We start from the raw sequence: 17,097 nt of genomic DNA on the forward strand, positions 1-17,097 counted from the left end.
GCCTGTGTCCCAATATGTGGACTATATTTGAAAATGACCCATGTACACTTGAGAAGAATGTATATTCTGTGGTTTTGGGGTGGAATGTTCTGAAGATGTCAACTAATTCCATCTGGTCTAGTGAGTCATTTAGGATTGATGTTTCTCTGATGATTCTTTGTTTAGAGGATTTGTCTAGTGGTGTTAGTGGGGTATTAAAGTCCCCTACTATGATTGTATTGCTGTCAGTCTCTCCCTTGCTATCTTCCAGAAGTTTTTTTATGTATTTGGATGCTCCTGTATTGGGTGCATATATGTTTACCTCAGTTATATATTCTTGTTGAAATGCTCCCTTTGGTATTATGAAGTTGTGTTCCTTATTTCTTGTCATGGCCTTCACTTTGACGTCTAATTTGTCAGATATAAGTATTGCTACTCCAGCTTTTTTTTCATTTCTAATCACCTGAAATACCTTTTTCCATCCCTTCACCATCAGTCTGTATGAGTCCTTTGTTCTGAGGTGGGTTTCCTGTAGACAGCAGATATATGGATCATGTTTTCTTATCCAATCAGCCACCCTATGTCTTTTGATTGGGGCATTTAATCCATTTACATTCAAAATTATTATTGATAGGTACTTGTTTGTCAACATTTTTATTCTTTACCCCTGTGTTCCTTCTTCCCTTCCTATTTCTTCATTATACAACAGACCCTTTAGCATTTCTTGCAGTGCTAGTTTTGTGGTAATAAACTCCCTTAGTCCTTTTTTTTCTGTGAAGCTCCTGATTTCACCCTCAACTTTGATTAATAGCCTTGCTGGGTACAGTATTCTTGGATTTAGACCCTAATTTGCATGAATTTTTATATTTTATTCCATTCCCTCTGACCTGATGTGTTTCTGTTGAGAAATCAGTGGATAGTTTGATGGGAGATTCCTTGTAGGTAACTTTTGTGTCTCTCTGGCAGCCTTTAAAATTCTTACTTTGTCGTTGGCATTTGCCAATTTAATTATGATGGGTCTTGGTGTCAGGTTGTTTGGGTTCATCTTGTTTGGGACTCTGTGAGTTTCTTGGACTTGTATGAATTTTTTTCTTCCCTATATCAGGGAAGTTTTCTGTCATTATTTCTTCAAACAGGTTTTCTAATCCTTGCTCAGTTTCCTCTTCTTCTGCCACCCCTATTATGTGGATGTTGTTTTGTTTCATGCTGTCCCAAAGTTCCCTTAGATTCTCCTCCTGTTTTTTCATTTTTCTTACCAGTTGCTGCTGTGCTTGGATATTTTTTCCTACATTGTTGTCTAGCTTACTAATGCGTCCTCCACTTCTTCTAGTGTACTGTTAATGCTTTCTATTGTTTTCTTTATTGCAGTAACATTATTCTTTATTTCCTCTTGGTCCTTCTTCATGTTGTCTTGGTTCTTACACATATTGTTGAAATTGTGTTCCATCCTTTTCAGCATCTTTATGACCATTGGTCTGAATTCTTTCTCTGACATATTGTTTGCTGCCATTTCGTTAACTTCCTTTTCTGGTGATTTCTCCTTTTCTTTAGTAAGGGGGCTGTGTCTTTGTCTTCCCATGTTCACTCCTCTCAGGGTGTCTGGTTATGTAGGTCTCTCTCTCCTCCATTGAGTCTCTCTAGGCGATCTCTGAACTTTCTGTCCATGGATTCCCTCACTAGCTGTGTTTAATTTGCCAATTCCAGGTGGATGTTATTTGATTCAGCTGTTCCTTCTATCTGCTCTGTGAGAAGGCGTAGGACCCGTCAGTGTATTTTGCTGCCACCTTGTCTCCCCCTGGAGAAACTTTTTAGGCACTTGCGGCTGGGAATGCTGGAGTCTCAGTGTTCATGGGTTCACAACTCTGGCAGTTGGTCCCTGGGCATTGTGGTTGTAGGGTCCCAGGAGGTATCCAAGGTCTCCCTGGTTGAAGGTAAGGCTGGCCTTCAGATCACAGCTGCTCTCCCCTTTTAGATGGCGTGGTCTCTCTGGCAGAACTGGCTGCTCTGGGAGAGATTTCTGCAGTAGTAGATGCTGCCTGGCCAGGGGAGCCTGGTCTGCCAGTCCCCAACAGTCCTGTGGAATATAACTGTCCCTCAATTACAAATACAGACACTCACTGCACTCCATGTAATCTCCTTTAGCTCTCTCACTCACACACTGTCTTGCAGCCTGCTGTCCCATTGGCCACCATCTTGGATCTCACTCCATACTCTTTTCCACAGTGGATGCACTAGCCTGCCTTCCCACTACCAGTGCACTAGGGTTCTGTTTTCTCCAAATCCTCACTAGCAATTGATATTTGTGATTTATTGATGGTAGCCATTCTGGCAGGTATGATACCTCATTGTAGTTTTAATTAGCATCTCCCTGATGATTAGTGACTTTGAACACTTTTTCATATTTCTCTTGGCCATATGTATATACTCTTTGGAGAAGTGTCTATTCAGGTCCAATGCCCATTTTTTTAATTGGATTGTTTTTCTTCCTGATGTTGAGTTTTATGAGTTCTTTATATATTTTGGAAATTAAACCCTTATCAAATATATCGTTGGCAAATATGTTTTCCCATACAGTGGGTTCCATTTACATTTCGTTGATGGTTTCTTTTGCTATGGAGAATTTTTTTGAGTTTGATGTAGTTCCATTAGTTTATTTTTCCTATTTCCCTTGCACTAGGAGATGTGTGCATGAAAATACTGCTATGTGAGATGTCTGAAATTTTACAACCCATGTTTTCTCCTATAATTTTTATGGTTTCCCAGCTTAATTTAAGTCTTTTATCCATGTTGACTTTATTCTTGTGTAAGATGTAAAATGGTGGTCTAGTATATATTTTTTTGCATGTCCCAATCCAATTTTACCAATACTATTTAGTGAAGAGACTGTCTTGTCTCCATTGTATGCTCTTGCCTCCTTTGTCAAATATTAATTGAGTATAATGGCTTGGGTCAATTTCTAGGTTCTCTGTTCTGTTCCAATGATCTGTATGCCTGCTTTTGTGCCAGTACTAGGCTGTTTTTTGTTTGTTTGTATTTTTCATTTTTTTATTAAGGTATTATATGTGTACATATCTTACCATTGCACCCCCCACCACACTCCCATACATGCCCTCACCCCCCAGAGTTTTGTGTCCATTGGTTATGCTTATATGCTTGCATACAAGTCCTTCGGTTGATCTCTTATCTCCCCCACCTCTCCCTAACCTTCCCACTGCAATTTGACCTTCTGTTTGATGCTTTACTGTCTCTGTATCTATCTTTTTGTTCAACAGCTTATAATTTTCTTTATTATCCATAGATGAGTGAGATCATGTGGTATTTTTCTCTCATGGAATGACTTATTTCACTTAGCATGATGTTCTCCAATTCCATCCAGGTTGCTGCAAAAGGTAGGAATTCCTTCTTTTTTATGGCAGCATAGTATTCCATTGTGTAGATGTACCATAGTTTTCTGATCCAGTCATCTGCTGAAAAGCACCTAGGCTGTTTCCAAATATTAGCTATTGTAAATTGTGCTGCTATGAACATAGGGATGCATATATCCTTTCTTATTGGTGTTTCCAGTTTCTTAAGATATATCCCTAGGAGTGGTATTACTGGGGCAAATGGGAGTTCCATTTTCAGGTTTTTGAGGAAACTCCATACTGTTCTCCACAGTGGCTGCACTAGTCTACAAAGAACACAGCAGTGCGCTAGTGTTCCTTTTTCTCCACATCCTCGCCAACACTTGTCATTTGTTGATTTGTTGATGATAGCCATTCTGACCGGTGTGAGATGGTACCGCATTGTCGTTTTGATTTGCATCTCTCGGATAATTAGTGATTTGAGCATGTTTTCATATGCCTCTTGGCCTACCTTGTCTTCTTTGGAAAAGATTCTATTTAGGTCCGTTGCCCATTTTTTTATTGGACCATTTATCTTCCTTTTATTAAGTTGTATAAGCTGCCTGTAGATGTTGGAGAGTAAAACTTTATCAGTGATAACATTTGCAAATATGTTCTCCCATACAGTGGGATTTCTTGTTGTTTTGTTGATAGTTTCTTTTCCTGTAAAAAAGCTTTTTATTTTGATGTAGTCCCATGTATTCATTTTCTCTTTAACTTCCATTGCCCTAGGGGCAGTATCAGTGAAGAAGTTCTTTAGGCATGTGTCTCAGATTTTGCTGCCTGTGGATTCCTCTAGTATTTGTATGGTTTCCCGTCTTATGTTTAAGTCCTGTATCCATTTTGAGTTTATTTTTGTGTATGGTGTAAGTTGATTATCTAGTTTCATTTTTTTGCATGTATCTGTCCAATTTTCCCAACACCATTTATTGAAGAGACTGTCTTGACTCCATTGTATGTTCATGCCTCCTTTGTCAAATACTAATTGAGCATAGTGGTTTGGGTCGATATCTGGATTCTCTATTCTATTCCATTGATCTATATGTCTGTTCTTCTGCCAGTACCATGCTGTTTTGATAACAGTGGCTTTGTAATACAGCATGAGGTCTGGTATTGAGATCCCTCCTACTTTATTCTTCTTTCTCTGGATTGCTGTGGCTATTTGGGGTCTTTTTTTTATTCCAGATGAATTTTTGGAGAGTTTTTTCTAAATCTGTGAAATATACCATTGGTATTTTAATGGGAAGTGCATTGAATCTATAGATTGCTTTGGGTAGTATGGACATTTTAATGATGTTGATTCTACCAATCCATGAACATGGTATGTCCTTCCATTTGTTTACGTCTTCCTCTATCTCTTTTTTCAGTATCCTGTAGTTTTCCGCATATAGGTCTTTTACCTCCTTGGTTAAGTTTATTCCCAGGTATGTTAATTTTTTTGGTGCGATGGTAAATGGGATTGCTTTTTTAGTCTCTATTTCTGTAAGATCACTATTGGTGTATAGAAATGCCATAGATTTCTTGGCGTTAATTTTGTATCCTGCTACATTGCGGAATTCATTTATTAAGTCTATTAATTTTTTTGATTGAGTCTTTCGGGTTTTTTATGTACAGTATCATGTCATCTCCAAATAAGGATAGCTTTACTTCTTCTTTTCCAATTTGGATGCCTTTTATTTCTTCTTCTTGTCTAATTGCAATGGCTGATACTTCCAGTACTATGTCAAACAGGAGTGGTGAGAGTGGGCATCCCTGTCTTGTTCCTGTTCTTAGGGGAAATGTTTTTAGTTTTTGTCCATTGAGTATGATGTTTGCTGTGGGTTTATCATATATAGCTTTTATTATGTTGAGGTATGATTCTTCTATTCCACCTTGTTGAGAGTTTTTATCAAGAAAGAGTGTTGGACTTTGTCAAATGCTTTTCTGCATCAATTGATATGACTATATGATTTTTGTCTCTCAGTTTGTTGATGTGATGTATCACGTTTATTGATTTGCGGATATTGTACCATCCTTGCATCCCTGGGATAAATCCTACTTGGTCATGGTATATGATCTTTCTGATGTACTGCCGGAGCCGATTTGCTAGAATTTTGTTGATGATTTTGGCATCTATGTTCATGAGGGATATTGGCCTGTAATTCTCTTTCATTGTGTTGTATTTATCTGGTTTTGGTATTAGGGTGATACTGGCTTCATAGAAGGAGATTGGAAGTGTTCCTTCCTCTTGAATTTTTTGGAATAGTCTGGGGAGGATAGGGTTTAGTTCTTCCTTGAATGTTTGGTAAAACTCTCCTGTGAAGCCGTCTGGCCCCGGGCTTTTGTTTGCCGGAAGCTTTTTGATGATTGCTTCAATTTCTTCCATAGTTACTGGCATGTTGAGCTGTTTAGATTCTTCCTGGTTGAGTTTTGGAAGGTTATATTTTTCTAGGAATATGTCCATTTCCTCCAGGTTGTCCTGTTTGTTGGAATAGAGTTGTTCATACTATTTTGAAACAATCCTTTGTATTTCAGCGGGGTCTGTTGTTATTTCGCCTCTTTCATTTCTGATTTTGTTTTTTTTGGGTCTTCTCTCTTTGTTTCTTGGTGAGTCTGGGTAAAGGTTCATCAATCTTGTTTATCCTTTCAAAGAACCAGCTCTTGGTTTTGTTAATCTTTAGTATTGTTTCTTTGGTCTCTATGTCGTTTATCTCTGCTCTGATCTTTATTATTTCCTTCCTTCTGCTTATACTGGGATTTTCTTGTTGCTCTCTTTCTAACTCTTGGAGTTGTAGGGTTAGGTAATTTATTACCATTGTTTCTGGGTTTTTGCAGTAGGCTTGCAGAGCTATGAACTTCCCTCTCAAGACTGCTTTCGCTGTGTCCCATAGATTTTGGATTGTTGTGTTTTCATTATTTGTTGCCATGAAGTTTTTTATTTCTTCCTTGATGTCCCTGGTAACCCAGTCATTGTTTAATAGCATGCTGTTTAGTCTCCTTGTGTTTGATTTCTTTGGATTGTTTTTATTGTAGTTGATTTCCAGTTTTATGCCACAGTGATCTCGGAAGATGCTTGATATGATGTCTATCTTCTTGAATTTGGAGAGACTTTGCCTATGTCCTAACATATGGTCTATCTTTGAAAATAACCCAAGTGCACTTAAGAAGTATGTATATTCTGTGACTTTGGGGTGAAATGTTCTGAAGATGTCAATTATTTCCATCTGGTGTAGTGATTCATTTAGGATCGATGTTTCTTTGCTGATTTTTTGTTTAGAGAATTTGTCCAATGGTGATAATGGTGTATTAAAGTCTCCTAATATGATTGTATTGCTGTTAATCTCTCCCTCTATATCCTCCAGGAGTTTTTTTTATGTATTTGGGAGCTCCTGTATTGGGTGTGTATATGTTTACCAGAGTTATTTCTTCTTGTTGGATTGCTCCCTTTAGTATTATGAAGTGGCCTTCCTTATCTCTTGTTATGTCCTTCACTTTGAGATCTATTTTGTCAGATATAAGTATTGCTACCACAGCTTTTTATTCACTTCCATTCGCCTGGAAAACCTTTTTCCATCCCTTCACCCTCAGCCTGTGTGCGTCTTTTTTTCTGAGGTGGGTTTCTTGCAGACAGCAGATATATGCATCTTGTTTTCTTATCAAATCTGTTACCCTATGTCTTTCGATTGGGGCATTTAATCCATTTACATTTAAAATTATTGATGGGTACTTATTTGTCGCCATTTTTATTCTATACTCCTGTGTTTCTTCTTTGCTTTCTAGTTCTTTTTTTTTTTTTTTAACAGCAGACCCTTTAGCATTTCTTGCCTTGCTGGTTTGGTAGTGATAAATTCCCTTAGCCCTTTTTTGTCTGTGAAGCTTCTGATTTCACCTTCCATTTTGATTGATAGCCTTGATGGGTACATTATTCTTGGATTGAGACCCTTCCCTTGCATGACTTTGTATATTTCATTCCATTGCCTTCTGGCCTGACGAGTTTCTGTTGAGAAATCAGTTACTAGTCTGATGGGGGGTCCTTTGTATGTAACTTTCTGTCTCTCTCTGGTTGCTTTTAAGATTCTCACTTTGTCGTTCGTGTTTGCCAATTTAATTATAATGTGCCTTTGCGTTGGTCTTTTGGAGTTCATTTTGCTTGGGACTTTGTGAGCTTCTTGGATTTGTGTGGGTTTTTTCTTCCCTCTATCAGGAAAGTTTTCTGTCATTATTTCTTCAAACTGGTTTTCTATTCCTTGCTCAGTTTCCTTTCCTTCTGGAACCCCTCTTATGTGGATGTTGTTTTGTTTTGTGTTGTCCCTAAGTTCCCTTAGGCTCTCCTCCTGCTTTTTCATTTTCTTTTCTAGAAGGTGCTCTATTTGGGTATTTTTTTCCATCTTGTCTTCTAGTTCACTGATGTGGTCCTCTGCTTCTTCTAGTCTACTCTTGATGCTTTCTATTGAGTTCTTTACAGCCACGATGTCATTTTTCATTTCTTCTTAGTTCTTCCTCATTTCCTCTTGGTTCTTACTCATATTGTCAAATTTGTCTTCCATTCTTTTCATCCACCTTATAACCATTTCTCTGAATTCTTTCTCTGATAGGTTGCTGGCCTCTAATTCGTTTACTTCCTTTTCTGGTGATGACTGCTTTTCTTTCTTATGCGGGCTGTTTCTTTGTCTCCCCATGGTCTCTCTTCTCCAGATGTTTGGTTATGTAGTTCTCTCTCTCCTTTCCGTGGTGGAGTGAAGAGCGCCTTTGAGTCCAAGCATTCGCACCTCCTGGGATCGGTGCTCTGGGGCAAACAGTTGTTGGGTGGTCGCCACTGTTGTTGATCTTCAGGCCTCGGACAAAGGCCACCTTCCCTTTCAAGATGGTGAGATTTCGCTGTCCATGCCCGCAGCTCCTGGAGGGGACCCAGCCACTGTGGGGGCTGCCCTGTCAGGGGAACCCCGTCCAGCAGTCCCCCACCTTCTCCTGGTGTTCAGCTATCCCTCAGCTTGCCAACAAACACTCCCAGTGCGACCCTTAGCTGTTCTCTCTTTCTGCTCCTGGACCAGGCTGGGAACACATCTGCCTACTCTGCCGCCATTTTCTCCTCCTCTCTTGATTACAGTGGCTTTGTAGTATAACTTAATATCTAGTGTTGTGATTCCCTCCAACTTTGTTCTTCTTTCTCAAGATTGCTGTTGCTATTCAGAATCCTTTTTAGTTCCATATAAATTTTTGGAATATTTGTTCTAGATCTGTGAAATATGCTGGTGATATTTTAGTAGGGATTACATTGAATCTGTACATTGCTTTGGGTAATATGAGCATTTTAATGATGTTATTTCTACCAACCCATGAACACGGTATATTCTTGCACTTGTTTATATTTTCCCCTATCTCTTTTTTCAAAGTCATTTAGTTCTCTGAATACAAGTATTGTACCTCCTTAGTTAAGTTTATTTTTAAGTATCTTAATTTTTGTTGCAATGGTAATGGGAATTTTTTTTTAGTTTCTCTTTCTGTGATCTCATTATTGGTGTATAAAAATGCCATAGATTAGTGGGTGTTAATTTTGTATCCTGTTATGTTGCTGAATTCATTTATTAAATCTAGTACTTTTTTATGGAGTCTTTGGGGTTTTTTATGTACAATATCATGTCATCTGCGAATAATGACTATTTTACTTCTTTTCCAATTTGGATGCCTTTTATTTTTTCTTCTTCTCTGATTGCTATGGTTAGCACTTTCAGTACTATGTTGAACAGGAGTGGTGAAAGTGGGTATCCCTGTCTTGTTCCTGTCCTTATGGGAAATGATTTTAGCCTTTACCCATTCAGTATGATGTTGGCTATAAGTTTGTCATATAAGGCTTTTATTATATTGAGGTATGATCCATCTATTCCTACTTTTCTGAGAGTTTTTATCAAAGAAGGGTGTTGGATTTTGTCAAATGCTTTTTCTGCATCAAATTATATGATTATGTGATTTTTATCTCTAAATTTGTTTATGTGATGTATCACATTTATTAATTTGCAGATATGTAACCAGCCTTGCATCCCTGGGATAAATCCCACTTGGTCATGTTGTATGATCTGTTTAATGTATTGTTGCATGTGATTTGCTAATATTTTGTTGAGTAATTTTTCATCTATGTTCATCAGGGATATTGGCCTATAAATTCTCTTCCGTTATAGCATCTATATTTGGATTTGGGATTAGGATAATGCTGGCTTAATATAAAGAGCTTGGAAGTGTTCCTGTCTCTTGAATTTTTTGGAATAGTTTGAGGAGGGTAGGTTTTAGTTCTCCTTTGAATGTTTGGTAAAACTATCCTGTGATGCCGTTCAGACCAGGGCCTTTGTTTGCTGGAAGTTTTCTTATTACTGCTTCAATTTTCTCATTAGTTATCGGCCTATTCAGATTTTCTGGTTCTTCTTGATTGTATTTTTCTAGGAATATATTCATTTCATCTAGGTTATTCAGTTTGTTAGAATAGAGTTGTTTGTAGTATTTTTTTTAACAATCCTTTGTATTTCTGTGGGGTCAGTTTTTACTTCACCTCTTTCATTTCTGATTTTGTTTATTTGCGTCCTCTCTCTTTGCTTCTTGGTGAGCCTAGCTAGAGGTTCATCAATCTTGTTTATGCTGTCAAAGAACCAGCTCTTGATTCTATTGATTTTTTGTATTTTTGTTGTTGTTTCTATGTCATTTTTTTCTACTCTGATCTTTATTATTTCCTTCTTTCTACTTACTCTGTGTTTTTCTTGTTCTCTTTCTAATTCTTTTAGATGTAGGGTTAGCTAATTTATTACCAGTTTTTCTTATTGTTTGAGGTAGGCCTGTTATACTATGACCTTCCCTCTCAGGACTACTTTCATTGTATCCCATAGATTTTGGATTGATGTGTTTTCATTGTCATTTGTTTCCAGGATGTTTTTAATTTCTTTTATGATTTTTTGGTAATCCAATCATTGTTTAATAGCATGCCACTTAGCTTCCAAGTGTTTGATTGTTTTTGATTGGTTTGATTTCTAGTTTTATTCCATTGTGGTCTGAGAAGATGCTTGGTATGATTTCAATCTTCTTAAATTTAAATAGTCTTAACCTGTGTCCTAATATGTGGTTTATATTTGAAAATGTACCATGTGCACTTGAGAAGAATGAATATTCTGTAGCTTTAGGATGAAATGTTCTGAAAATGTCAATTAAATCCATCTGATTTACTGAGTCGTTTAGGCTTCTTGTTTATTTGTTGATTTTTTGTCTAGAAGATTTATCCATTGATGTCAATGGGATATTAAAGTCCCCTACTATGATTATATTGCTGATAATCTCTCCCTTGATATCTTCCAGAAGTTTTTTCATTTATTTTGGTACTTTTGTATTAGGTGCATATATATTTACCTGAGTTATATCCTCTTTTGTGTATTGATCCCTTTAGTATTATGAATTTGCCTTCCTTATCTATTGCTATGACCTTCACCTTGAGGTCTATTTAATCAGATATAAGTATTGCTATCTCAGCTTTTTTTTTTTTTTTTCATCTCCATTTGCCTGAAGAAAATTTTTTTCTCATCTGTTCACTTTCAGTCTGTGTGAGTACTTTGTTCTGAGGAGGATCTCCTGTAGGCAGCATATATATGCATCATGTTCTCTTATCCATTCATCTACTTTATGCCTTTTGATTGGGGCATTTAATCCATTTACATTTAAGGTTATTATTGCTAGGTACTTGTTTCTTGCCATTTTTATGCCTGTGTTTCTACTTTCCTTTCTATTTCTTCTTTTTACAACAGTCCCTTTAGCATTTTTTGCAATGCTGACTTGGTGGTGATAAACTCCCTTAGCCTTTGTTGTCTGCGAAGCTTCTGATTTCACCATCAATTTTGAATGATAGCCTTGCTGAATAGAGTATTCTTGGATTCAATCCCTTTCTTTGCAATTCTTTGTATACTTCATTCCATTCCCTCCTGGCATGATGTGTTTCTGTTGAGAAATCATTTGTTTTTCTAATGGGAGATCCCTTGTAGGTAACTTTGTGTCTCTCTTTTGCAACCCTTAAGATTCTCTCTTTGTTGTTATCTTTTGCCATTGTAAATATGATGTGTCTTGTTGTGGGTCTTTTGGGGGTTACATTGTTTGGGACTCTCTGTGCTTGTGTGAATTTTTTCTTCCCCAAGTCAGGGAAGTTTTCTGTCATTATTTCCTTAAAAAGCTTCTCTATTTCTTGTTCCTCTTCTTGTTCTTCTTGCATCCCCATTATGCATATTTTCCTTCATTTCATGTTATCCCAAAGCTCCCTTATACTCTACTCCTTTTTAATTTTTTTTTCCAATTGTGTTCAGCTTGGGTGTTTTTGTCTACCCTGTCTTCTAACTTGCTAATTCTGTCCTCAGCTTCTTCTAGTCTAATGTTCAAACCTTCCATTGTGTTCTTTATTGCTGCTATATCATTCTTCATTTCCTCTTGACTCTTACATATGTTGGTGAATTTCTCATCCAGATATTTGAGTATCTTTATAACCATTACTCTGAATTCTTTCCCTATAATATTTCTTGCCTCCATTTTGTTTAGTTCCTTTTCTGGAAATTCCTCCTTTTCTTTCCTTTTGGAGATTATTTCTTTGTTTCCCCATTTTTGCTATCTCTTTCTGGCCCTGGGCACCCTGCATTGAGTCCAAGAGGTTTAAGCCCCTAGTGGTCCAGTTGTCCAGGACTCGTTAGCTTGGATGCTGGGCATGCCTTGAGTCTCACACCCTTATTGATGCCGTTCTGAGTTGTACTCCTTCTCCCATGTATCTGGTCCTTCCTTTGTCTGCTTCAGATGTTTGAGGTCAGCAGGGGCACATGCACAGTTCCTCTGGTGTGTGACTACCTGTGAGGGCCCAGTACTCTCTGGTCTGCAATTCTCTTTGTGGCCCTGGTACTCACAGTAGGATGGAACCCTTGGACTCTCTTGCAGTGTACTTGAGGTGCAGTCCTGTGACTCTTGGCTGGGTGCACCAGGTTGCACCAGAAGCACGGTCCCTGGGCCAGGGACGCATCATGAACCTTGTTGCTCTGGGACATTGGGTCCAGGTTGTGGGGTAGGAGGTGCAGATCTGGAGGTCTTTCTGGCATGTGCTACCTGTGGATGTCTTGGAGCCCACACAGAGGTATTGTTCCACTTGCTGCCAGTGGTGGTCCCACACATGTTATGGCTGGTAAGCAGATCTGCAGAGGTCTGAGGGTGGTGTCTGGGGTCAGTCTACGTGTTGGTGTGGCTGTACTTCTGGCCTCTTTTGCTCTCCTCTACAAGATGGCCTGAGCTCCGCACCAAAGTGGTGCTGGGCCCGGGAGTGCCTGCAGCAGCAGCAGGGACTCCCCATCTAAGAGAGCCCAGTCTGCCAGCCCCCAGCACTCCTGTGAGATCTAACTGTTGCTCACTCATGCACACACACACCACATTCCTCCACACACTCCCCTCTCACTCCTTTTCGCATTCACACCCTCTCCCTCCCTGCTGTCCTGCTGGCTGCCATGTTGGGAATCTTATTTCTTTAAACAGGTTCCCTATTCCTTCTTCTTTTCCTTCCAATCCTTCTGACACACATATGAAAAGGAGAGAAAGGGGATGTTGTTATATTTCATGTTGTCCCAAAGTTCCCTTAAACTATTCTCCTGACTTCTTTTTTTTTTTTTTTTTTTTTTTTTTTTGGTGCTCTAACTGGATGCTCTTTTATACCTTGTCTTCCAAATCACTGATTTGTTATTTTACTTATTCTAATCTATTTTTGATTCCTTACAATATATTCTTGATGTTAGATATGTTATTCTTCATTTCAGACTAATTCTTGTTTGTGGTTTCTCTTTCTTGTTCCATGCTGTTGTAGTTCTGAGTAAGTTCCTAATAATTTTAACTAAGTTCCTTGAGTATCCTTATAACCATTACTTTGCACTCTATATCTGATAAATTGCTTGCCTCCATTTCATTTAAAATTTTTTCTGGATTTTCCTCCTTTTCTTTTATTTGATGGTTGTTTCTTTGTCTCTCCATTTATCTGTCCCTTTGTATTTGTTTCTTTGTATCCAATCAAACTGCTATGCCTCCCAGTATTCGGGTGGTGGCCTTATGTAGTACATGTTCTGTGAGACCCAGTGGTTCCATGTCTTTGGTCTACTGAGATGAGTGCTCTAACAATGTCCTTTATATAAACTTTCCTGTCTTAATTATGTCTTGATTGTGTTTTTATTCATGTGCATGGATGAGGTTTCCTCTCAGCCTGGCTGACTGTGAGGCTCACCACTGACCATGTTGTGTGAGCTGTTGTACAGGTGCTGACAGAAGAAAATAAAACAAGAAACAAAACAAAAACATACAAAAGACTCTTACAACAACAAAAGTAAACACAAAAGAAAAGAAAATTAGGAAAGAAAAAAAGAACAAGGATAATAGAAGAAAGAGGAAAAAAAGATACTAATAGGAAAAAAGGAGAAGAAAGGGGAATATGAAAGGGCAGAGGTAAAAGAAAGAAAGTGAGAATGAAGAAAGGGGGCAGGAAAATGGCATAAAAGAAAAGAGGAAGAAAAAGTTATGAAAAGGAATAAAGAGGAGAAAGCAGAAAGACAGAAAGTAGGGGGGAAAATAAGTGAATGAATGAGAAAAGGAAAAATAGAGTAATAAGATATAAAAGAAGAGACTAGAATAATAAAGCAATAAAGAAGAAAAATAAATATTATAAACAGTTGAAGTAGCATTTGTCTCAGCAGAGTTTAGTACCTCCTGGGAGTTCTCTTTGGATCCTGCTATTCTGATTACTGAGGCTGACTGTTTTGTATTCTGATTCTGGGCCTCCTAAGATGTACTTTGGTGCCAGCCACTGTCAGAAACTGGTTTGAAGCTTCACAGGATCAACAGTTTGCTTCTGTCTTCACATGACTTGGCTGTGTACAGGAGTGGCTACAATGCACTCTAAGACTGGTTTGTTAGCAGCTTGGGGTTCAGGGATGGGTCAGAAAACTTTCCTAAGTTCCCCTCTTAATAAATAAAAAGACTGTTTCTGAAAGGGCTTTAGGCAGAATCAGGAGTAGAAGACCTCTGGGTCTCCCATGAGAGGGTGGTGCCATTCAGATTTCAGAGAAAGTGGTGGGTGTGTTTCCCCATTCCAGAGCTACTCCTCCTAGAGTGTCCCCAAATATTTCCCTGTCCTCAGCTGATTAGAAAGCCACCTCTGCAAACCTGAGTTTCTATCAGCTTTCCTGTGAGGGGGAAGTACCAGTCAGGTTCCCTAGACCATGGGGCTGATGGCCCCACCCCCAAGCCTGTCACTGTTGCTCTCTGAGACTATTCAAATCCATAGGCTTGGCCTCTGCTGCTTTATCCTCTGCAAGTGTTGAGATGCAGGGCGTGGCAGGCAGGGCTCCTGAGGGTGAGGTGAGCTATATCCCCTATCCTGGGTATTTTCCTTTTCCTGAACTGTAGCTTCAGGGCAGAGCCTATGCCTCTCCGGAAAAATGGCAGCTTCAGTTTTGGCGAGTACAATGGATTACAGGTCTTCTGCCCGCTGCTTTTCCATGTCTCTGTCCAATGCTTCCCACCCCAGCCTCTCCTCAGGCAACTCCAGTCTGCACTGCTCTCCCTTCACCAAAGCCTCAGATGAATAGCTGCAAATTGAAGACCTGTGTTTTGGGTTTAAAAAAAAACAAACACAAATTTTAAAAAAAATCTGTGGTTTTATCTCTGACTGGCCCTGGTCTCCCCCATAACCAGAAGTCCCACTGCCTTTCACAGGTTAATGTTACATGGACCACTGTTATCATCTCTGGTTCTCTGCCCTGGGAAGACCGGCTTAGGGTCTGGCCTAAATCCTTTCAGGTAAAACTCCCACCCCAAAACTGAGAGATTCCTCTTAACTCGGCCTGCCACCTGTGGAAGCTGGGTCAGCCCTCTCATGACCTTGACCTTCCTAACAGTCTTCAGGTGGTTTCTGTCTTCCTGTTAAGTCTCCTCTTTACCTTGACCTCAATTGGTAATTCCAGGTGAATGTTCCCCAATTTAATTGTATTTCCAGTCTGGCCCTGGGACAAGGTGCAAGAAAGGTGTGCCTATTCTGCCACCATCTTCTCCCCTCATCTAAACTTTGCTATTTTTGACCTTGATATTATTTGAATATTTCCTTATGAAATCCTATTGTTGAGGCTGAAAATAATGGGAAATAAATAATCTAGAATTACACATGCTTCCCTATGTTTCACATAACATAAAGCACTCAAAAATATAACTGTGGATAAGTAATTTTATGTCATATCAGGAAAAATTGTAAAATAATGATTCAGGACCCAATTTATCTATTTTCAAATGTAATAATTTGTTTGAACTACAATCATCTGTCATTTTAGATGTTATGTTAATTATTAAATTAAAATTGTATTCTCACTTAAAATTTTTTGCATTGATTTTTTTAGCTAAAAACAAAAATTTCAAGTTCTGAAACTTCATAAATATTAAATTAAGATTTATAGTTTCTACTTAATTAGTATTTCTTATAGTCACATAACTCTTAGAAGAGTTTTATAAATAGTTGCAATGGACTTTAGATTATCCCCAGGTAATTTTCTTGGAGAATGCTAAATATTTTGTACCTCATCAAAACATGCTGAAAGCGATAACCCATGGACACAGACAACAGTGTGGTGATGGCCAGAGGAAATGGGGCGGGGGGGACCAAGAACTGAGTGGAGGTGGACCTAGGGGTGGGGGAGAAATGGGAACATCTGTAATAGTGTCAAGAATTTTTTTAAAAAATGCTGAAAACGGAATGTGAAAAATAATTTAGTTTACTACAAAATTGACTTAGAGTTTGTGTGGGCCATAGGGCTGGAATAATTTTGAATGCAGTTTATCTTTGGCATCATCTAATCAGTGCTCTTTTTCTCCTTCTTGGTGTTTCCCTGTTTCATTTTTTAATCTTGTGTTTTATTCCCACTAATCCATGCTAAAGTGTCAACTAGTTGACAAAATTTTTAGTTGTTTGGGGTTTAAAGCAAGCTTCTTTATCTGTGTGTTTTGTTAAGGCTTGTGGAGGAAAGAATAACCAGCCCATCTGTTTCCTACTATCTATCCCTGTCTCAGAGCCCAAGGTTTCCAAATCTCAGGAGTTTGAAACTTGGTGGAGTGATGAATCCAGATGGTTCTTATGAGACATCTGCCTGCTTTCCACCAGGCCCACATGACCTGCAGTAATTTGAGAAAGCAACTGCTCTCCTGAGCACCAGCTGACCTGTATCCAAGCTTGGACTCTGCCTCTAAAGAATGTATGAATTTGAGTTAATTGAGTTTTTGTCCCTAAATTTCTCTGTCAGTAAGACATAAGATGAATAAGAAGAGTACTTGTCTAGCTCATAATATTGTTATGAGAATAAAATGACATGTTGGATAGTTATTTAGCATTCCTTCAGGATAAAAGCATTTTAAGCCAGTTTGCTTGGTGGTTAGAATATCGACCCTTGGACTGAAGGGTCTTAGGTTCCATTTCGAACAAGGGCATGTACCTTGGTTGCAGGCTCAATTCCAGGCCCTGGTTAGGGTGTGTGTGTGTGTGAGGCAACCAATCGATGTGTCTCTCTCACATTGATGATTCTCTGTCTCTCCTCTCCCTTCCACTCTCTCTAAAAATTAATGGGTAAAATATCCTTAGGTGAGGACTATACACACACTCACACACACACACACACACACACACACACACACATTATAACATGGGCAGTTGGAGATGTCTTTTTATGTCCTCTGCCCA

This window comes from Eptesicus fuscus, chromosome 1, assembly GCF_027574615.1.
Source record: "Eptesicus fuscus isolate TK198812 chromosome 1, DD_ASM_mEF_20220401, whole genome shotgun sequence".
Classification (NCBI taxonomy): domain Eukaryota; kingdom Metazoa; phylum Chordata; class Mammalia; order Chiroptera; family Vespertilionidae; genus Eptesicus; species Eptesicus fuscus.